Here is a 22924-nt window from a genome sequence, read left to right on the forward strand (position 1 = left end):
TCAGTTATGATAATCAACTGTAGAGAATAGTCAAAAGCATATACAATCCATTCCAACTGTCAATACCTTAAAACTTGCCCCTGGTTGTACAGAGGAGAGAGCTGGTTGTGGGCCACTTCAAATTATCTGTGGGTAAGCTCCATTTACTCAACTGTGTTGGTTACATACTAAATATATAAAACAGAGTTCTACCATCTGTGACTGCTTTCATTTTAAGAGTGTTGTTAGGTACCTATAAGAGTATGCTCATCAATTTCCTAATGTTCCAGAATATTAGGCATGGTTTCACTTCTCCTGTCAACTGGTTTGTTTCTCTTCTTAATACCGTGACTGAGATAATGTGTCTCTCTTTACAGGGATGCTTGAAAGATTACAGACAAATCATCAGTAGAAAAATAATAGCAAATAATCAGGGCCATGTGGCCAATTTGATGCACTGACTCCACCAAAGGATTATTATTATCTTAGTTTTTTTCACTCCTGTTACCCCTTTGTCATATTCTCTTTTCTCACTTATTTTTCATTTTTATACTGTCTTGTGTTATCCATATTCATTAAGCAGAATAATAACCTCCCAAAGATGACCACCTTCTAATCCCTAGAATCTGTGAACACATTATGTTACATGGTGTGATGCTCTTTTTGACATGCCAGTTTGGCTAGCTTAAAGTCCCTAGTTATTTAGGGATAATTTGAAGTGGCTCATAACCAGTTCTCTCCTTTCACTGTACAACCTGGGTCAAGTTTTAGGGTATTTGACAGTTGGAATGGATTGTATATGCTTTTGACTATTCTCTATAGTTGTTGATTATCATAACTGAAATTTACATAGAGCATACTACTTTGTGTTGTCCTTTAAGTTATAAAGTTGCTTTAACAGTTAGATGAACTGAGGAAAAAAGAATACATTGTTATACTTAAGAAGCTGGATGTGGATACATTACTTTAGATTATTTAATCATTAATCTAAATGTTAGTGGGAAGGTCTTTTGTAGATGTGATTGAAGTCCATAATCAGTTAACTTGAAGTAAGAGAGATTGTCTGGATAATCTGGGTGGGCCTGAGTCAATCAGTTGAAAGCCCTTAAAATCAGAGTTTTCCTGATAAAGAAATCCCACCTATGGACAGCAGATTCAGTCTGCCTAAGAGTGCACTTATAGAATAAAGCCTTTATCCACTGTTGGGATTCCACACAGCATTGCTTCCAATCAAGGAACTCACTTCACAGCAAATAAAGGCAGCAATGGGGCCATATTTGTGGAGATCATTGGTCTCACCATGTACCCCACTATCTTGAATCAGCTAGCTTTCACAGAATGGTAGAATGGCCTCTTTACGACAGTTACAGCACTAGTTAAGTAGTAATATCTTGCTGAGCTGGGACAATGTCCTCCAAGAGGCTGCACATGCTCTAAGTCAGCATCTAATAGATGCTATGCTTCCCACAGTCAGGATTCTTAGGTCCAAGAATCAAAGAGTGGAAATGGGATTGCTCCACACACTATTTTCCCTAGTGGCTCTCTAACAAATTTTTTGTTATGTGTCTATATGACCTTACACCCTGCAGGTCTTGAACACTGCATACCAAAGGAAGGAATAGTTCTAACCGGGAAACACAGAAGTTACTCCACTGAACTGGAAAGTGAGACTGCAATCCAGCCACTTTTGGGTCCCCATGACTCTGAAAAACAGGCAAAAAAAGTGGTTACTGTATTGGCTGGAGTGATTTGACCTGATTGACAAAGAAATTGGATTACCTCTACACAGTGGAAGTAAAGAAGAATATATAGGACATATCCTGGGGCATCTGTTAGTAGAGTCAGCTCTCCTTATTTGTGGCAGTTGTGTTCTACAAAGCCACTGTAAATAGAGTTAGCAGGTATTGAACCATTGCTTTTAGGAGACAGATGAATATATTTCATATATATCCACACCTTTCTAACATAGGTTGCAATTTTAAGTCCAAAAACAACCCATCTTGGTAGACTCTATTTTTCTTTATTTTACAAAAGTGAAAATGCTACAACCATCTCAAAAGAAAGTATTTAATTTTTTTTAAACTGAAAATGAGGTTCAGAAATGTTAAGTAACTTACCTGAATCTCCTCCACTAGCAGGTGCCAGATTTGAGATTCAAACCCTGCCCTACTGGCCCTGGAGTCAGAGTTTCTTGCACAACACTGAATTATCCCCCTGCTCACTCCATTCTCTGGTCGTCTCTGTATGGGAACTGAAATGAAGGCAGAGCATCATCCTGTTTGTAAGCTCATCTAGAAATAAGCCCAGTGACAATTCAATTTTTTTTTTGTGCATTTAAAGAATGAACATAAAAACCTGAAAACATTGTTTTTGGGATTATAAATAAATCTTAGTATAGGTGAATTTGCAAATATGGAATCCTTAAAAAATGAAGGTTGACCTATTGCCCTGTGTATTAGTAAGGATTCCTCAGATAAATAGAATCAATAAAATAGCTATCTAACTAGATACTTGTTGTAAGGAATTGGCTTATATAATTATGGAGGCTAAGATACCTCACAATCTGTCATCTGCAAGCTGCAGATCCAGGAAAGTCAGTGATGTTTCAGTCTGCATCCGAGTCTTAATTTTTTTTTATTTTTATTTATTTATGATAGTCACACCACAGAGAGAGAGAGAGAGGCAGAGACATAGGCAGAGGGAGAAGCAGGCTCCATGCACCGGGAGCCCGACGTGGGATTCGATCCTGGGTCTCCAGGATCGCGCCCTGGGCCAAAGGCAGGCGCTAAACTGCTGCGCCACCCAGGGATCCCTGCATCCAAGTCTTAAAAACCAGAACAGCCAATGGTGTAAGTTTCAGTCCAAGTCCAAAGACCTGAGAACCAGGGGACCTAATGGTTTAAGTCTAAATTTGAGGAAAGGAAAAGACCTATATCTCAGTTCAAGCAGTCAGGCACAGAGAGGAAAGTCTTTCTTCTGCTGTTTTCTTCTAACTCAATGCTCTCAAGGGACTGGATGGTGCCCACCCACATCGGGGAGATAGTCTGCTTCACTCAGTCTACCAATCCAAATGCTAATCTCATTTGGAAACACCCTCACAGACACACCCAGAAATAATGATTAAACAAGGATCTGAGCACCCTGTGGCCCAGTTAAATTGACACATTAAATTAAACATCACACCCTGGAATAAAGTAATTGGCAAATTGCAACAATCCAGTTCAGTCAGGATTATTAATGGCCCAGACCCTTGAGGAATGAAAGTTTGGGTCACCCCACCAGGTAAAGAACCAAAATCAATGCGGTGTTTGCTGAGGGTAAAGGAAACAGGGAATGTAGTAGGGGAAGAAGATAGCTATAAATGCCAATGAAGACACGTAACCAGCTGCAGAAATCAGGGCTATAATAGACAGATGACTGTATTGTATTGATTTCTTCCTTGTTTTGTCATGAATATGTTTGTATGCATTTTAACCATTTAGTTTTGTTTTCTTCTCTCTCTTATCCCTTTATCATATAAAAGAAGATGTTTAAATGAAGTTAACTTTGTGTCACATCATTTAAGTTACAGTATGTCAAAGAAAACAGTGAGTATCACCCAAACACATTATATCCTCTTCTGGAGAAAGGGCTAGTGTGTCTTAGTTGTATGTATGCAGGATGTGTGATGCGATGTCAAGTGGAAGTGTGACTTTGTCATTGCCTTTATTTGGAGCATTAGTATCATTTATAGAGGTGCGTATGGCTGCCAAACTGACAAAAAGTGAACTGTAATGGTCTAATTGACATGTCCGCTTTCCTAGACTATAGGCCCAGTTATTAAACCAAAAGTCCATAATCAATTAATTGACTTTAAGTAAGAGTGATTGTCTTGCATAATTTGTACGAGCCTTATTCAACTATTTGAAAGGTCTTAAAAGCAGAGTTAAGGCTTCTTTGAAGAAAAAGAAATTCCACCTGTGGATAGCAATTTTGGCCATGCCCAAGATGTTCAGCTACCCCTCCTAACTTGCCTAACCAGCCCCCCACAATTGCATAAACCAATTCCATGGAATAAATCTCTTGATATATATCTCCTACTGGTCCTGCTTCTCTGGTTGAAACTGACTGGTATAAAATGGCAAAGAGAATTAAGTCTGAAAAAAAAAGAGAATTAAGTCTGCAGATAGAATTAAGCTTGCTGAGCAACTGCAGCTGACTTTAAGATAGGGGGATTATCCTGCATTATTTGCGTGAACCCAACACAATCATGGGGGAATTAAATATGGAAAAGAAAGGCAAAAGGATCCATGGCAGAGTGACGCAGCATGAGAAAGACTCAACTGCTGTTGCTGGCTTTGAAGATAGAGAGCAAACATGGGCCAAAATGCTGGCAGCTTTAGAAGCTGGCAGAGACAAGGAAATGAATCTTCCCTAGAGCTGCCAGAAAACATGCAGCCTAGCTGACACATTGATTTTAGCCCAAGGAAACCAATTTCAAATTTCTGACCTTCCAGATTACAAGATAATAAGTTAGTGTTGTGTTAAGCCACTGAATTTATGGGAATTTCTTACAGCAACAATTGGAAACTAATATACCAAATTTATGAAAAAATGTAAATGTATTTATATAAATGTTGATACAAAAAATTATAGCATTGACTCAAATTATTCCTTTTTAAAATATTTATTTATTTTAGAGAAAGCAGGGGGAGGAGCAGAGGGAGAGGGAGAGAGAGAATTTCAAGCAGACTCCCTGCTGAGCATGGAGCCCAACATGGGGTTTGATCTCATGAGCCTGACACCATGACTCAGCCAAAATTAAGAGTTGGATGCCTAACCTGAGTCACCCAGGCACCCCTTAATTTATTCTTTATAAAAGAAATTTAGAAAAAAAATACCATTGGGATTAGTATTGTGTGAGAGAATATTCAAATTAAATTTTCTACTGAGGGGATTCCTGGGTGGCTCAGTGGTTTAGCACCTGCCTTGGCCCAGGGCATCATCCTGGAGTCCCAGGATCGAGTCCCTGCATGGAGCCTGCTTCTCCCTCTGCCTGTGTCTCTGCCTCTCTCTCTCTCTCCCTCTCTCTCTCTGTGTCTCTCATGAATAAATAAATAAAATCTTTTAAAAAATAAAATAAAGTTTCTACTGAGACAGTACAATAAAATCAATGCTAAGATTCATGACATGGTCCCCTTATGAAAAATTTTAAAAGAAAATTGTCTAGAAAAAATGGTTTGATGACCCTTGAATCTCCAACCAAATCCAGAATATGAAAGGGACAGGAAAGAGTGGGGAGAGTTAGAAGAAGATATGGTGTGAGGTATGGGACTAAGCTGTGAGCCCAATCCCACTCCAACCCCAAGAGGGAGAGGAAGAACAACTATTTCATGAGGTGAGGAAGTTTCCCTAGGGCTACTCAGATAGCTCAGTGTTTTATTTCTCCTTGAGGGGTGTGCAGGAGGGTTGGCGTCTTTGGCAAAGCCAGGAGTGGGATACTGTGCTAGGATCTATATATCCAGAACTTGCCCCCCACCCCCAGGAGAGAGAGAATAGGCATAGGTTACAATTGACCACCTGGAGGGGCAAAGGGACACAAGCAGTAAGTTAAAAATCCACACATAGAGCCTCAAGTGGCCTCCAAAAGTGGAGATGCATCTATTTGGGACAAAGGACAGTGTCCATAAGAGAAAGCTTGGCTCTAAATGTCTGCCAGGTCCAGACCACATTGAGTCGGATTATAATGATACCTGTTCTTATGAGAACTTTCCAAAAAAAAAAAAAATAAATAAATAAAAAATAAAAAATAAATAAATAAAAAAAGAACTTTCCTTTTCCCTTATGAGTCTCTGGAGCAACTCCTTTCTGTTTCCACTTTTCGAGGTGGGCAGCTGGGAGGGTGGAAGGTGAAGGAAGAAATAAAAAGGAAGGAGAAACTGAGATGAGGCCACCTCTATGCCCCTTTGCCTCTTGGAGCCTCAATTGGTCTGTGCTGGGGAGTTGAGGTTTAACATATAATATAGTCCAGAATTTCTATTAATATCTTGTATTGGATATTCTACTTACAGGATTGAGACTCAGTGACACTTAGCACTGTCTACTATCTAAGAATGAGCACAACAGTGAGAGGACTTGGCAAATTTTTGTTCAGGGGATTAAGCAATTCCTCCACTGAACACTTTTTAAAGAGGCAATAGGAGAATGGATGAATAAATAAGTAAATAAAGTGTTTGAATTACATCAGCAGACCAGTTATATATATATATATATATATTTTAATTTATGATAGTCACAGAGAGAGAGAGAGGCAGAGACACAGGCGGAGGGAGAAGCAGGCTCCATGCACCGGGAGCCTGATGTGGGATTCGATCCCGGGTCTCCAGGATCGCGCCCTGGGCCAAAGGCAGGCGCCAAACCGCTGCGCCACCCAGGGATCCCGACCAGTTATATTTATTATAGAGACCTTCCATCGTTCTTCACAGCATAGTCCAGCGAGGTTGGAAAATCGACACAAATGTCTTCCCGTGATCCCCTGCTTCTGTGCTGCACATAATCCAGACACCAAGAATCATCAAGATTTCATCTCTTATATCCACCCATTCAGTCCCTGATGTATTCCTCCCTTATGTAGTTTGTTTACTTCCGTGTCTTCTTTTCGTTTTCCCTTACTCTCCCTTGTTCCATTATTATGGGTCCAGATGGCTTCATATTTTGGTTACTATAATATTTTTCTCATTAGTGTCCTTGATTAGGTCTTAGCATCACTCTCCAGTTCAATGTATTCTACACTGAATCCAAGTCTACACGAAGATCTCTCCATGCTTCTGTGCCTGGCATTCAAGGCCCTCCACAATTGGACTCGATCTTCTTCTTAATTCTACTCCTACTTCTTCCCTAGCCAGTGTGTTTGTTCCAGGTAAACAAGTATCATCTACCTTATGCTTGAAATATTCCCCTGACTGTGGCTGTATTTCAGTTTTGTGAAATCCTACACTTTCTTCAAAGTCCAGCTCAAATGCTGCCAGCTCCATGAAGCCTTTCTCAATTGCCTCATTCTGAAGGTTTCGCTGCAGTATAACGTGGGTTCTAGAATCATACACATCCGCCTACTTAAATCAACTCATAACTGGGAGAGATTTAACATTTGCAGGTTCCCATCAATATTGATTTGACCTTTTAATGAAATGTACACATCTGAGTCAAGGATGAATTGGGACGTGATTGACATGAGGAAACAAAAATCTCCATTCTGTATTCAGAACTTTACAAGAAAATATGAGAAGCAGGAGGAAGTTTTGTCATGAGACAGTCACTCCTATGATGGAATAGAGTTAATTGACTTTCCACAGAGATTGGATTAAAGACCCACTTTTAAAGTCAGTGTCCAATCAGAAACCACATGGGAACCTAAACAACAAAAGTTTAATTTAAAAAGTTAACTACCAAAAATAAAAATAAAAAAATTAACTGCAGCAGAGGATTAACTAGCAAGAAAGAACCCTGGGGCTGAGAAAGTATACCCCCAGAGGCAGTCAACTTGGGAAAGAGACCCTCTTCCCAAGGCTAGGACTCCGGACTTATTGGAGAAGTCCACTGGACAGAGAAGATCCATGGATTGTTCTGGGCCAGACCTGGTCCATAGTTGACTGGATCACAGACTGGTGAGCAAGGAATTCCAGCGGGACCAGAACAGAGGCTGGCAAATTGGGAACCATGGTAAGGATTCACTGGGAATCTGCCCTCTGGGAATCCTGCATGGGAAGGCCTTCCACAAGAGGCGCCACACCTCAGAAGTCATTGTAAAGCCACCAGAGGAGATCCTGGATACAGGTGTCCACAGGAAGGCTCTGTATTGTGTTGGCCACCAAACACTGCTTGCTGCCCAGTGCAGCAGTGCCAGTGCCATAGGAGCCCGAGCTGGTCCATCAAAAGACTCTGCTTGGAAGGAGCACAGTAAGCGAATTTGAAAAAGGAGCCCCTTCTTCCTGCAATGTCCCTCCAGCTCCCTCTACTGACAAAGTTTAACATTGTGCCAGCTGCAAAGGAGAGATGCGTGTAAAATCCAGCTGTGAGACAGTGGATTTGGGGCTGAAAGGCAATTCACTGGTAAAGTGCACGCTGCCCAAATCATTCTCTTCCTGCTATTATTTTTCTATGCACCAGAAAAAATGGATTTGTAAATCAATTTCTCAAGTACTTAAATCGCAGGATTTCTCTAGCTATTGCCATCACCGTCACCAAAGAATCCCAAAGGGAGCCAAAAAAAAAAAAAAAATTATTGAAACTTGCTCTAGAGTAGATGCTTTCATATATGATCTCCTAATATAGGATGCTATAATAACCACTATACTAAGCAATAAGTAGCAGGTAAGTGTATGGTATTATTCATTCTATTTTCACATACGGGAAGTCCAAGAACACATAGCTAGCTAGTAAGGTATGGATCTAAAAATATGAACCTGGGACCATCTGATTAGAAAATCAGTACTCCTTTCACTAACTCAGCCTTAATTTCTCACCAACAGACTAATTACTTTTTGATGTGCCAAGAAATTCCAGGTGCCAGGTTGCAAATGCAGTGCCATGCCTTGAGAACCCCTGCTGGCAATCAGTTTTCTTTTTGTCTGACACATCTTTTCCTTGAATGCCTAAAAAATGCAACAGAGGTTATGGTTTTCCCTATGAAATTTGATAGCTTCATTGTGGGCACACTTGAGTCTGGTTGTACCCACATCTCCACTGCTGGGCGGTTCTAGCAGCCAATGTTTATGGAGCGCTGAGTGCTAGGCTAAGTGCCATGCAAGCCTTTTCCTGCCTGATCCTCATTACAGTCCACTGGGGACTCTTTTCAGAATGAGATACTAAAGGCTGGAGAGGTTAAATATAACTTGACCAAAGTTATCACCTAAGGAGGAGCAGTAGGATTTGAACCCAAATAGGATTTATTACAAACATTCCTGATTTTTATGTTTAAAAACACAAAACAGGGTTATTTTTTAACTACATTAAATTAGTAAAAGAAATTACTACCTGAAGATTATCAGGCTCATTTAAGAATGTTAAGCTGTCTTATGGTGAGCAGCCCATTTCTCGGAGTCACTGATACTCCGGAGTATGGACAGAGTCTTGTCCATTCTCATTAGTTCCAGGTGACACAGGGCAGACCATGGGTACTTGACACAAACAATTTGCAAGTGTCTTGGATGAGGATAGTTGCTGATACAGTAAATATTTTTGGCAAACTTGTGCTTCATGGCCTCATTTCTTACCCTGTGTCTGCTTGCTGAAAGCATCACATCCACCAACGGGACCTCTGTGCACCTCAACTAATGAGTCTCCTTAGGCTTCCACTCTATGTTTAGCCCAGAATAGATCTCTTCAGTGCACATTTCTGTGACACTCAAACTAGAACAACACTTATATAACTACTGAAAGCAAATCCATTTAAATATTTAATATTTAAGTGTTTGCTTCACTTAGATTTCATTAAATTCTACTTAATTAAATTATCTCATTTATATAAGATGACTATCATGCCAAAAGTACTTGATTGGGGAAAAAGGTAGGGACAAAGGGAATTTTAAGAATTTAATGACCTAGAACATACTGTCTTACTTAATTCAGTTTTATAAAACTGTGCACATTTAGACCTATTTTTAAGATAAAAATATGTATATTACTTCCATAGATCTCTCGGTCTGTGAGCATCAATGAGTCAGTTATATCTTCCTGGGACTTCAGGCAGCTCCCAGTCTGATGGCTGTACCAGGATTTCCCCACATAGCCTAAAGAGAATTTCACAGTCTTATAAATCTCGATAAGTGAATCACCATAACAATGACAGAAGTTGGTCATTACTGTTCTAATTAATGAAAATTCACCATGCATAATTTTCTCAATTCTCAAAATTCTCTGTATAAATCCTTCCTCTCTGTTCAAGTTCACACCACAGGGTGGCAGCCTTGTTTCTTGTTTGCAGCTCTGTATTCACAACAGGAATCCTCATGTTACTGACGAGGTATTGGTTTTCGGGAGAAACCAACTGATGCAGAACCAGGGTTCTGGATAAAACTAGTAGGGAAAATAGTGTGGGCTTTTGTTTCTTTTTTTTTTTAATAGATTTTATTTATTTATTCATGAGAGACACAGAGAGAGAGAGAGAGAGAGAGAGAGAGAGGCAGAGACACAGGCAGAGGGAGAAGCAGGCTCCACTCAGGGAGCCCGACGTGGGACTCAATCCCCGGTCCCCAGGATCACACCCTGGGCTGTAAGCAGCACTAAACCACTGCGCCACCAGGGCCACCCTTGTTTCTTATTTATAAAACCAGATTGATCTCCAAAGACCCTTCTAACTCTCATTTATGATTCCAAAGCTGACTTGAGACTGAACTGGAATCTAAGATTGTGGGAGGGGGATGGTGGGACAGAGTCTTCCCAGGCAAGCTGAAAAAGCTGAAAAAGCATGTGCCAGATGGGGGAAGTAGTGAGGGATCTTCCCAGCATCTTCCAAACAGAAGGGAAGAAAGTAACAAGCTCAGCAAGCCTCTCTGAAAGTTTGAGAGTCTGCAGGACAAAAGGAATTAATGAAGATTCTGATGGAAGTTATAAATGAGCTAGAAAACACCAGTTGTAAGTATTTAATTTCCACACCCTAGAAAATATTCTAAAATTAATCCTTATATATAAAACTATCATCTCAGAGGAAAGTTAGAAAAAATCAATTGCTAACAGAAGTAACTCTAACAGCTTCTTAGAGGAGAAATACAAAAACCACCCCAAGCCAATCAAGGCATAGTTTCGGAAGGACAATCATTACTTGATCAATAATATTATTGTAACTCTTCTGAAGAAAAAACAAGTTAACAGAAAGATAGCAATATGCATGCTGTCCAAAAAGAGGAAGACAGAGGAAGAATCTCAGACTCATCTGCAGCCTTGTTCAGGAAAGAAAGTCTTGATCATATTTCATTACATATTTGGTCCATCTGAAGTTCATGCACTTTTAGGCAAGATATTTACTACCCTATTTTGATAATGCTTGCCATTAAAACTATCCAAGAATTCTTCCTTGAACAAACGTCCTGATCACTGATTATTTCTGTTACAGAGAAAGTATCTCACTTTCAGTATTTATTTGGAGACAATATAGCAAAGTGTTTTTAGAGTACAAGCTTTGGAATTAGACCATGCAAGTTCAAATTGTCCTTCCACTTGGATAAGTTGCTCAACTTGACTCCTTTCCTTATCTTTGTAGAGATACTAACATACCTCAGAGGGTTGTTTGTGAGGGCTAATTGAGAAAATAAATGTACAGTGTCAAGCAGAGTTTCTGGCACATAGTAGATACCAGCAAATGGCAGATATTACCGTTAACTGATCCCTTCACTAAGGTTTTATTAGTTTGGGTGGATTTTTAATTGATTTTAATTGGGGTTTCCAGATAACACCATCATGTGCAAATAAAAGTCATTTTACTCTGCCTTTATTACAATTTTTTTTTCTTATCTCGTTTTATTGACTAGAACAAAGAGGAGAAAATAATGTTGATAAGAAATGTCCTTGTCTTAGTTCTACTTTAATGAATATTCTGCTAGTCCAGGCTTGACATAATATAAACACGAAGACATTAAAATGTTCAGAGTTTGAATTTTCAGCTATCCTGTCTTCCTCCTAATAAAGTAAATACTATCCTGGATTTTTCGTTTATAATAACCTTACTTATAAAAAATGTTTTTATTGTTTTTTTTGAAAGCCTTGCTTCAAAGAGCTTTTTAAGTTTAATTTTGCTCATCTTCAAGCTGGCATCATGCTCTATTTGTCATTTATTGAGGAGATTATCATTTCTGAACTGTTTTGTTCAAGAATGTTGCCTAGTTTCCTGGCTCACTGAGGTGATGGAAACACTTCAGGTACTTACCCTTAGGATATAGCTCTTTTGTGTCTCACTTGGTTTCAAGAAGACCTCCTATTCAACTTCCCACGTGGTGCAATCACTGGGCTATTGCTGTGCCCCTTACTCTGAGGACATCAAAAGACAAGTTCCAGTTCTCAGGACTAGCCAATGCTCACTGACCAAGAACACCTTCTCATTTGCATTTACCTTTCTCCGTTCTTCCTTGGTCTGATTTTTAGCTCTATTTTCAGAATTTGCTTTTAAGAAAGGAAGGCCTCTAGATACTTCTCCCAGATTTTTATCAGGTTTTTTTTTTTTAAGAGAATTGGTCAATTACCAGAATCCAGAGGTTCATTCCTTTTTTCCTGAGTCATTTTTGCTGTTATTATTTTTTAAGAAATTGCTTGTTTCTTCAAAATGTCCAAACTTATTGGTATAAGGTTGTTCACAATGTTCTCTTTTTATCTTTTTGGTCTTTATCTGAGGTTAAGACTCAGTTTTTCATTTTTGTTTTTATTTAAGCTGTATCTCTTGTTTTTCTTGGTCAGAGTTATACAACAGTTGTCTACTTTATTGACCTCTTAAAAAATCAGTAGAATCCTGTATTTTCTGTGTATTTTCCATTTCATTAATTTCTATCTTTATCATGTGTTTTTCTTATTTTCTAGAGTTTCCTTTGCTTTTCTTTCTCTAACATCTTAAGTTGGGTACTTAGCTCATGATTTTTCATGTTTTCTTCTTTTTTTTTTTTTTTTTTTTGACTTCATGTTTTCTTCTTGAAAGCAAATAATCTTATTAATTATATTAATTAATCTCTACCTATTAATAGGCCTTACCTATTAATAATCCAGAAAGATCAATTGGCATATCAACTCTGATATAGATTTGTCAAATTTTAAAATTATATCTACCAATTTTTGCTTTTATTTTGCTAATATTAATATGGCTACTAGTTTTTTGTGATTAGTATTTTTCTGGAATTTTTTAAAATTTAAATTCAAGTAGCCAACAAATAATAATAAGTACATCCATAGTTTCAGATGCAGAGTTCAATAATTCATCATTTGCCTAGAACACCCAGTACTCATCATATCATGTACCCTCCTTAATACCCATCATCCAATTACCCCATCCCCACACCCTCTGGAATCTTTTTCATTTTTAATTTTCATAATTTTTACTCTTTAAATATAAAAAAAAATCTTTGGAGATGGTGTATTTTCTTTTTGTTTGTTTATTTTTTTTTAATCCACCAGAACAACCTCTGTTTTGAACTCAACATATTTTTTTTTAAGATTTTATTTATTTATTTATTTATTCACGAGAGAGAGAGAGAGAGAGAGAGAGAGAGAGAGAGAGAGACAGAGAGACAGAGAGAGACAGAGACAGAGACACAGGAAGAGGGAGAAGCAGGCTCCCTGCACAGGCCAGATGTGGGATCCATCCCAAGGCTGTGGGATCATGACCTGAGCCAAAGGCAGATGCTCAACCGCTAAGCCACCCAGGCATCCCTGAATTCAACATATTTAAACACAGAATATAGTTGAATTATTTTTAATCTACTATTATATTTTTCTGGTATTTTTTACATATGAGTTTAATCTATTTACAGGTATTATGGTTAGTAGAAATTTATAACTTATTTCCACTATTTTTGAGCTTTCTTTTAGTTCCACTTTTTCTATGTTTTTTTTCTCTCTTGACTTTCTTTATACTTGCTTAATTGTTTGTTTTATTTGTTTATTTTTTGCTTTCTACAAGATGAGAATTTATACATTCTATTTTTTATTCTGTTTATACTAGTAGTAGTCTTTTAGTAATCTTATTTAACAACTCAGCAAGACCTAGAACTGATCATATGTAACACCTTCCAAACAATACAAATCTGAGGATGCTTTTCCTGCATCAACCTCCACCCTGCTCCCCCAAATTAATGAGTTGCTAAATGCACAGGATAAAATTTCCAGAATAAAAATTAAGTCGATAACTTTCCCACCAGTAGAGGGAGAGATGCATATTCATTTTATTTTATTTATTTCAAAATAATGTTATTTATCTTACTTGTAAATTGAATTACTGATTAAATGACTAAATGGACTTTTGTTTCAAGCAGGTGGCCTAAAAATACTTATATCTCTAGCTTTTCAAGATTCGATTCCATTAACAGAAAAATATAAACATAAGAATTAATTCATGCAACACAAAGAAATTACTGAGGTGCCCCCAGAATACCAGAACAGTGGAGAGTTTCTGAATCATATAAAGCAGGTGTCACACAACAGTACTAAATCTGAGGTAGGGAGTGACATGGCAGGAGGGGAAACAAAGGAGACTCCATTTTGTGTGTTTGTGTTGTGCGAATTTCTACAAAGAAAATGTATTTATGGGGATCCCTGGGTGGCGCAGCGGTTTGGCGCCTGCCTTTGGCCCAGGGCGCGATCCTAGAGACCTGGGATCAAGTCCTGCGTCAGGCTCCCTGCATGGAGCCTGCTTCTCCCTCTGCCTGTGTCTCTGCCTCTCTCTCTCTCTCTCTCTCTGTGACTATCATAAATAAATAAATTTTTAAAAAAAGAAAATGTATTTATGTGTTATTTGTGTAGGGAAAAAAAGTTACATAGTCATTTGCAAATAAACCATATGGATAGAGATTTGATGATAAAACCTAATAGAGCAGGATCTTTGAAGCTCATACATTTGACAAACGTCCTAAGAACTCCTCCAAAAGAGGCTAAAATTGAAGACAGGGAAGCTCTTTAATCGATGTGGAATGTGTTTTTGTTATGAAATAAAGATCTGGCTGTATATATACTTTTTCTTTTTTTTAAAGATTTTATTTATTCATGAGACACAGAGAGAGAGAGAGAGAGAGAGAGGGAGAGAGGCAGAGACACAGGCAGAGGGAGAAGCAGGCTCCATGCAGGGAGCCCAACGCAGGACTTGATCCCAGGTCTCCAGGATCATGCCCTGGGCCAAAGGCAGGTGCTCAACCACTGAGCCACCAGGGATCCCCACGTTTTTCAGTGGATAGCCAACCATCCCAATTCCACAACTGAACTCCATTAATGGAGTTGAATTACACTTTTATCATTTATAGGTTCCTCAAATACATGGATCTCTGCTTTCTGTTTTTTCCTACTCATTTTCTATCCATCCTGCTCCAATTCTATACTGTATAATTATTGTTGCTTTTTAATGTGTGGCAGATCTGGCAGTTGTATATATTGGCAAAGCTATGTTATGCTCTTGCATTTTCTTTTTCAGATGAATTTTAGAATTTGACTAATTTTATTAAAAATTATCATTATCTATTGATAGGGATAACTTACATTTATAGATACATTTAAGGAGGATCAACTTCTTTATAACACAGAACTTTTATCCATCTTTTGTCTCTGCTTCTCTTCCTGTCAGCTTTGTTAACTGCTAGTGAACATGGTCCTAGTGAGCATTCTCCTTACAGAATAGGATATGTCAGGCTGTTGCCCTCAGTCCACACCTTCCCAGTTTTACTACTAGAAAAGGAAATTGTTCTTTTTCCCAGCTGCACCTCAATAAATCCTGGAGTAGGACACTCTTTGGCCTGGCTTGGTCATATTACCTTTTCATCACCAATCACAGGAGCCAGGAAAGTGGGGCAGTGAGTCCAATCAGGAGAAGTAAACTCCATGGTAATTTGAGCAGAGACAATATAATAAAAAGAATTTTTAACTATAACAGGAAATTGGAGTATTAAGGGGTTAGCTAGCATGAAACAAAGAAAATTGGAAATAATATAAATAAAAACCACACACTTAAGGAGCCAGCATTACTCCTGGGGCTGAGATGGAGTGCCAAGGAAGAGCCTTGTGCACATCCCACCCCACCCGCCCCAATACAACAGAGCTTCAGACCTTGCTGGAGAGGGCATGGCCATGGCTCACTGAAATTTACTTTGATACTTCCCAGACAGAATTCCCAAGAAATCCACCCTCTAACTGCTGAGGATAGCAGGTCTCACGGAGAGGTCTCACTGGACTCTCCTACAGGTTTTGGGGGTGAGCTTCAGGAGTGGAAGCTTCATGTGTTGTTGGAGGCAGACACTAGAGAAGTTGCTTACAGTGTAGAAGCCACATGCACTACAAGAAACTGCCTAACTGCAAGGCTTCCACCTGCACCTCTCTATAATGAAACAATGCTGTATTTCTATGTGATATGACACTGTTACCCTCTTACAAGGGAAATTCTCCCCTTTTCATCAAATAATGTGACACAGAGTCTTCAGACTCATTGTATTTATTGCTGGCTATATTAATTAATCCTCAAATTCAGTCACCGTTCTACTGAATATTCTGTTACTTAAAGACTAATTGTAGGGACGCCTGGGTTGCTCAGTGGTTAAGCATCTGCCTTCGGCCCAGGGCATGATCCTGGAGTCTGAGGATCAAGTCCCACATCGGGCTCCCTGCGTGGAGCCTGCTTCCCCCTCTGCCTGTGTCTCTGCCTCTCTCTCTCTCTCTCTCTCTCTCTCTCTCTGTGACTATCATAAATAAATAAATAAATAAATAAATAAATAAATAAATAAATAAATAAATAAAAATTTAAAAAAAAAGACTAATTGTAGAGTTAATTTCTGTAGTGAGTTGCAGTGTGGCCTCAGAAGATATGAGTACCCAGTACCTGTGAATGTGCCCTTGTTTGGACATAAGGTCTTTGCAGATATAATTAAATTAAGGACTTGAGATGAGATCATCTGGGTTTATAGCGGTCCCTCAATCCAATGCCTGGTGTCTTCCTAAGAGAAAGAAGAGGGGAATTTGAGACACAGACACACACACAGAAGAGACAATATGAAGATGGAGGCAGAGATTGTGATGCATTCACAGGCCAGTGAATGCCAAGAATTACCAGGCTGCCACCAGAAACTAGGAGAAAGACATGGCACACATTCTCCCTCAGAGCCTCCAAAAGGAATCAACACTGCCAACAACTGGATTTTGGAATTCTGGGTTCCAGAACTGGAAGAGAACAAATTTCTGTTGTTTTAAGCCATCAGATTTGTGGTAAATTGTTGCAGCAGACCTAGGAAACTAATACAACTTTCAACAACCTGAATGTAAAGTAAAAGTAGGAAGGGGATAAAGGAAGAAAATGCCTAATAAATACAAATAAGCACATAGATATAATAAGCCAATAGAAACATGCAAAGATACTGCAGTCCTCATTTCTATAATTGTTCACAAGGTCATAATTCGTATCTACAGCTTTCATTTTCCTCTACCCATTCTATATTTCCCCTACCATCCTCTGGAACCTCAGCCAGTTGGGATTCTTTGCTTGGTGGAGGGACCCAAACCTTCAATTCCATAGGATCTGAGTCCTCAAACACCCTACTGTTCATTTTTGGTTGCTATAAGTTTTCATTAACTTTAATATTAGACATAATATTAGGTACTTAGAGGATCCCCAGAGAACCTTCTGGATTCTAGACTGTCTTTCTTGCCTTCACCATGTGTAAGTAAACCAGCTTTCCAAACAGTGTCACCATTTAAATGTATCATTTCAGGGCTCAGGGGCACCTGGGTAGCTCAGTTGGTGAGCGTCTAACTCTTGATCTTGGCTCAGATCTTGATCTCAGGGTTATGAGTTTGGGCCCTGCATTGGAGTCTACATTTAAAAAAAAAAAAGTATATCATTTCACTAAAAGTGTACAGCTTTGGGTAGGGATTTTATTTCTTGTTGCTAATTTAGTAAGTGTAAGAGAGAGTTCAAAATTGCTCTAATTTGTGTGTGCCTTTTCTGTATGCTTTATTTACATAAACACACGTCTTAATGGTGTCTTTATACATTTATATGTTACTTATGCAGTAAATGTTTGGTAGAAGTAAAAAGAAAATCACTCCAGCCAGTAAATTACCTCCTGTTTCTGTTTTTTGTTGCAGGGGCATAAGGAACCCAAAATGGCCAAGTGGGAGTCTCATCCTCTGATGTAGCAGAACCACTGATGCATCTCATGAAAGAACCATTCTCCCCTTGGGGACTAAATTCTCTACAACAGCAGAAGTCAAAGTTTCCAGATTAAGGGAGGAAAAATTCTGAGTGGCTTATTAGGTGAAATTGTGAGAAGAGCCATTCCTACTCCCATACCTTGATTCAAATTTATTCTGGCTATGGAAGAGAGGGTACCATGTAATGGTCTCTGATTCAAAATATATCCTGTAAGACAGATTTTCATTCTTCGAGGGTGTTGCCTTCCAAGAAGGCTATGGCTGAGTCTTCAATAAATCATTTCACTGCAGCCAGCTGCTTCCAAGTGATGGTGTATATGGTAAGATCTGTTAATTTCATAGACCACGGACCCATTGCTGCACTTCCTTTGCTGTGAATGTGTTCCCTGATTGGATGCAACATTGTGTGGAATGCATTGCCAGCAAATAAACCATTTTGTGAGTTCACAGATAGTGACGCTGGCAGAAACAATATAAGGAGTAAAGGCTAATCCATTTTCAGAATATGTGATTATGCCAATAAAAATGAAGCTTTGCCCCCTCAGTGATGAAAGAGGTCCATTATAATCAATTTGCCATTAGACAGCACGTTCTAAATACCCTGAGAATTTAACAGTAATGTCAGCAAGGTGAGCCTTGGTTAAGGAGACATTCATGTTGTTGAGCACAGGCATAGCCTACATTCTTACCCCCATGGCCACTTTGTTCAAGGGTCCATTGAACAAGTCCTGCATGGCTGAGTAAAGAGGCTGGCTGACATCCACAGGTAGTGCCATTTTGTTCACCTGATTATTTCTAGTCTCCACTGCAATGGATACCTTTAGTGTGCATCAAAATGGGACACAAGTATCTCCACAGTTTGTGCCCATGTAGAGAAATTCATCTATCACTTCCTTGTGCTTCCTTGTCACCAATCTTCCAATCTTATTTCTTCTAAGTGCTTGTGCATCTAGAAAAGCCATTAGCAATTGCCCATTCTGGTCACCCTTCACTCTAGACATGGTGAACAAGCAAATATACTGTTCTAATTACGCCCACTTGGAAGATTTTCCTTTACCACTGACTGTCCTTAGGACTCCAGAGTGGGCATAGGGGAACCACTTGTGCTGTAGGAGGTAGATTCCAGAGAGGGCTTCCATGCTTCAGGAGCTTGTCAGGGGGAACACTGGAACTGGGAAGCAAAAATCCTTCCCTACTTCAATGTCTCTCTAGCCTTTTCGACTGACAAAACTTAACATTGTGATAGCTAGCAAACAAGAATATTCAAAGGATCAAGATCCATCTTTGCAGAGCAGACATAAAGTAAATTTGGAACTGAGAGCAATTTCAGTACAGGTACTATACACAGTTACCCCAGCTTAACTCAGGACCCCACCTCTCTATCAATCATTATCACTATTGCAACTCCCATTTGGACCCGCATTAGATTGGAGGAAGGTAAAAAGTAAACATAGTTCCCCAAATAAGTGGTAAGAGTAATCTTCCTAAAGGAAGAGAGATGTTCTGGGCTGACAAAACAATAAATGTTCCCTACATGTTATCCTTTGGCTATTGTTCAGTGCATGTATGTGTACACACACACACACACACACACACACACACACACACACAGAGTTTTTTTTTTAAATATCTCTAATTCTCTTAATCTAAAGCAACTATACCTTATGCAACTGAAAATTTACTCAAACCCTATGCAGTGGGAGGAGAAAACTCAAAGTTACATCCAGCCCAAATTCAGGATCTTTGAGTATAGTCAATCTTGATAAGGCCCAGATCTAGCTAAATGATAATTAATGCATTTTCCCTTAATGTACCAATATATACTAGAGGGGATGGAGAACAGGATAACAAAAACTGAGAAAGGGCAAAAAGGAGACTCACTGTGCGATGGTTGAGCATATATCATATCCTGTTGGACAAGAATAAGGGTAAGAAGGGCTTCTCTTGTCCAGCAGAGAATTGAGATCTTTGATCAACCACTGAAAGTGTCAAGATTCCCTTTATCTATTATCCTCAAAGACCCTGCCTTAGGCAAGTAGCGAGAAGGAATTTCCTACGACTGCCCTGGCAACTGAATTCATCATTCTGCTGACACCAAGACTAGGATGTTGTCTTTGACACAGCACGCCAGTAGATGCCTTTTCCAAGGATGAAGGTTTTCTGGCAATCCCTTAAAATTTACTTGGCTGTCAGTCAATGTCATTTGGGGGAAATCCATTCGGTTGTGATCAGAAATCTCACTGAGACAGTAAACTTTGAATAGGGACTTTGCCCTTCTTGTTTCTATCTCTTGGAAACTGGCCTACCAACTCTGTGTCAATCACCCTGGATCTTCTTCATTCACTGTCTGTGCCACAGACTCTATCTGATGATAGGGTGAGAAACAGGCTGGGATTGTAAAGCCAGGTTATAGCTTCAGACTATCCCCTAAGTTGTGACCATTCAACTGGCATAATAGTAGAAATTACCTTTTTCAGTTGATGAGGGGGCACAGCAGAAGATATTTAAGAAGAGTCCTGAGGAATGAGACATCCCTGACTCCATTGCCCTGCTGGGTCTCTGCATTTCTGGTTAGCGTATTAACCTTATGGGGGGGGGGGGGTGTGTGCATAAAACTTAGTTGTTTCAATTGGCAGAAGTACATATTATCTGATCAATATCAGCATAGGATAACTAGATCACTGGCAGAAAGGACTCCTCTTAACAGCTATGTATCACACTACCATTGCCTGTCTCTTTCAGAACGGCCCTACTGAACTAGTTTCTCTCTCTTGTGGCACTAACAGAGCAAGAAGTAGCCAATATATTCCAATAGCTTGATTTTTTTTTTTTTTTTTTTTTTTACCAAGCTCATTAAGCTAGAAACCCTAGTGGGCATAGCTATCTGTTGTGAGGGATCACTTTTTGTTTTTAGTTAGTAACTCAATGAAGGCAAATGCTTTCATAAATATAAAACTGCATGCTTAGTTTCCATATTAATGCCAAATTCTTAGAAGTTTCAAAATGTTCCTCTCAATTTCTATACCGATTTCATTGCTGATTTCACTGCAGTTTGCAGACTGACTTTGGTCCATACACCACATTTTAAGTAGCACTGATCTATCAGATAAATATATTTTCCCAGTTAAGTATAAATTTCTGTGCCAATGGAGAGACTTGGTTTGGAACATATAGGACATATTCTAATCTTACCTAGCACCTGAATAATAGAAAATATTATAATCTTAGCTGGCACCTAAATAATGGAGCACGTTCTAAGACCAATGAAGCCCACAGGTTTTATCTCACTGTCTTACTTCTTTCATTGTGAAGTGAATTCCTTGGTCAGAGGAACGGTGTATGTGGTAGTGGATAGACATTCAAGAGGCCCATGGAGAATGGCGCTTGCAGCAGAGCCGAATCCATTTCCAGAATGAGGAATGGTGGCAGTGAGACAAGTCTTTGACTAATGTATGACAAGAGGGATTTCAAAGCAATTGACATGCTTTATGCCAGGTATCTTGTTGGTCCCCTAAAAGAAAATTGCCTCATAAAGACCTTAAAATTGGTCACCATTGCTTTAAATGGACTTTTCAGTAGGGGCGCTAATCACTGGATTATAGCCCCTTCCCCGTCACTCGGTTGGTAAATCAGACCGTGTTATGCTACAGCCTAAAACCCGTCACTTCCCGAGCACTTGGAAGAAAATCCAAACCCCCTTCTATGTCTATAGGGCACTGAAGGCTTAAGGCCTTAAGCTCTGTCCAGTCTTTCCATGGAGTGGCCAGGATGTCCCGCCGCCGTCAGGCTCCAGCATCGCCGTCCGCCGGCCGCACCCTAGGAACATCCCTTCTCTTCCCATCCCTTCCGGCTAACAGCTGCGATGTCACCTCCTAAAAGTCCTCTCCCTGCTAACCCACAGCCAAACTTCCCAATCACGCCTCTTATTTAGTTTCTTCCCTTACGCCTCACACGAACAATTATCTAATAGATTTGAAAATGAGTTAGTACAGAAATCGAAACAAAATGGAAATTCCATCCATCCACAGGGCTTTTAAATGCTCAGATATTTTTTCCAATAAATAATGAAAGAGCCAAATGGCTACAGACTCCCACATCCCCTGACGCCCGCCCCGTCTTCTCTCCACAGGGACAAGCGGCTTTCTCATCTTTCCTCCAGGAGTCACACCCATCAGAGGCCGGGGTACCCATGACCCCGCCTTGGAGACCTTTAATTGAACCGGAGCTGCCCCTCGGCCTCATCCAGGGTCGGAGGCTTCTGGGCAGCTGAGCTCGGAGCCGAGGCCCCCCCCGGCGGTTACTCGAGTCTCGCTCCGCCGGCAGCGTCTCAGCCCCCCCCGCCCAGGGTGCGCCTCCCGGGGCGCCCGGGTCACTCCGGGGACACTCGGGCGCAGAGCCGCGCAAGGGCCAGTCCCCCGCGCCGCCCGCCGGCCCGAGCCTGAGCCGCCTCGCCCCGCGCATCCTCCGGGATCGGGCTACGCCGCGCAAAGCCTCGCAAGCGCTCGGGCCCCGGCGGCTCTGACCGCGAAGCCCAGCTGAGCAACGAGCCGCAGCGGAGGGAGAAGCGCCGGAAGTGCGCCGCAGCCCCGCCCTACCGTCTTCCGTCCGTCCGTCGGTCCGTCCGTCCGCCCTCCCGCCGCTGCACATACATTAGGACTTGCATTGGAGTCCCCGGACGGGAGCTTTATCGCGGTGCTATCAACGCGCTGAACTGAAACGCCGAAATAGGACTGAGACGGGAAATGTCCTAGAAAACGAATTTAGTTGTCGAGGACGAGCTAACGAGAAAGTTCTAAAGTCTTGATGAATTAAAGTCCTTTTATAGGCTAGTGTCGGCAGGAATTTCGTACTTATGGTTAGGTATCCGCTAAAAACGTATAAAGGTCACGCAGCTTTTTCGAAATCTTTTTAGACGGTCCTCAAGCAAAAAAAAAAAGAAAAAAAACTGTAGCCCAGGCGCCGTCCCTGCCCCCAATTCCCGGACGTCGCCGAGCCGAGAGCGGGAGGGGCCCGCCCTCGGGGACCAGAAGGAGGAAGGGAAAGTGGGGAAAGGGCGGGGGGGAGTGACGGGAGCAGCGAGAGCCGG

At 40.4% G+C, this 22924-nt stretch overlaps 1 long non-coding RNA gene across 1 annotated transcript; it reads right to left on the bottom strand.

Moving 5' to 3' along the window:
• Window positions 1-305: 305 nt before the first annotated feature.
• Window positions 306-22879, bottom strand: LOC121484022. The gene is made up of 3 exons (XR_005985913.1): window positions 22434-22879; window positions 2097-2230; window positions 306-1682 (listed from the first exon to the last, which is right to left on the bottom strand). It is a non-coding gene; the product is annotated as an uncharacterized LOC121484022 (long non-coding RNA).
• Window positions 22880-22924: the final 45 nt, after the last annotated feature.

The sequence above is a fragment of the Vulpes lagopus genome, chromosome 2 (assembly GCF_018345385.1).
Source record: "Vulpes lagopus strain Blue_001 chromosome 2, ASM1834538v1, whole genome shotgun sequence".
Lineage (NCBI taxonomy): Eukaryota > Metazoa > Chordata > Mammalia > Carnivora > Canidae > Vulpes > Vulpes lagopus.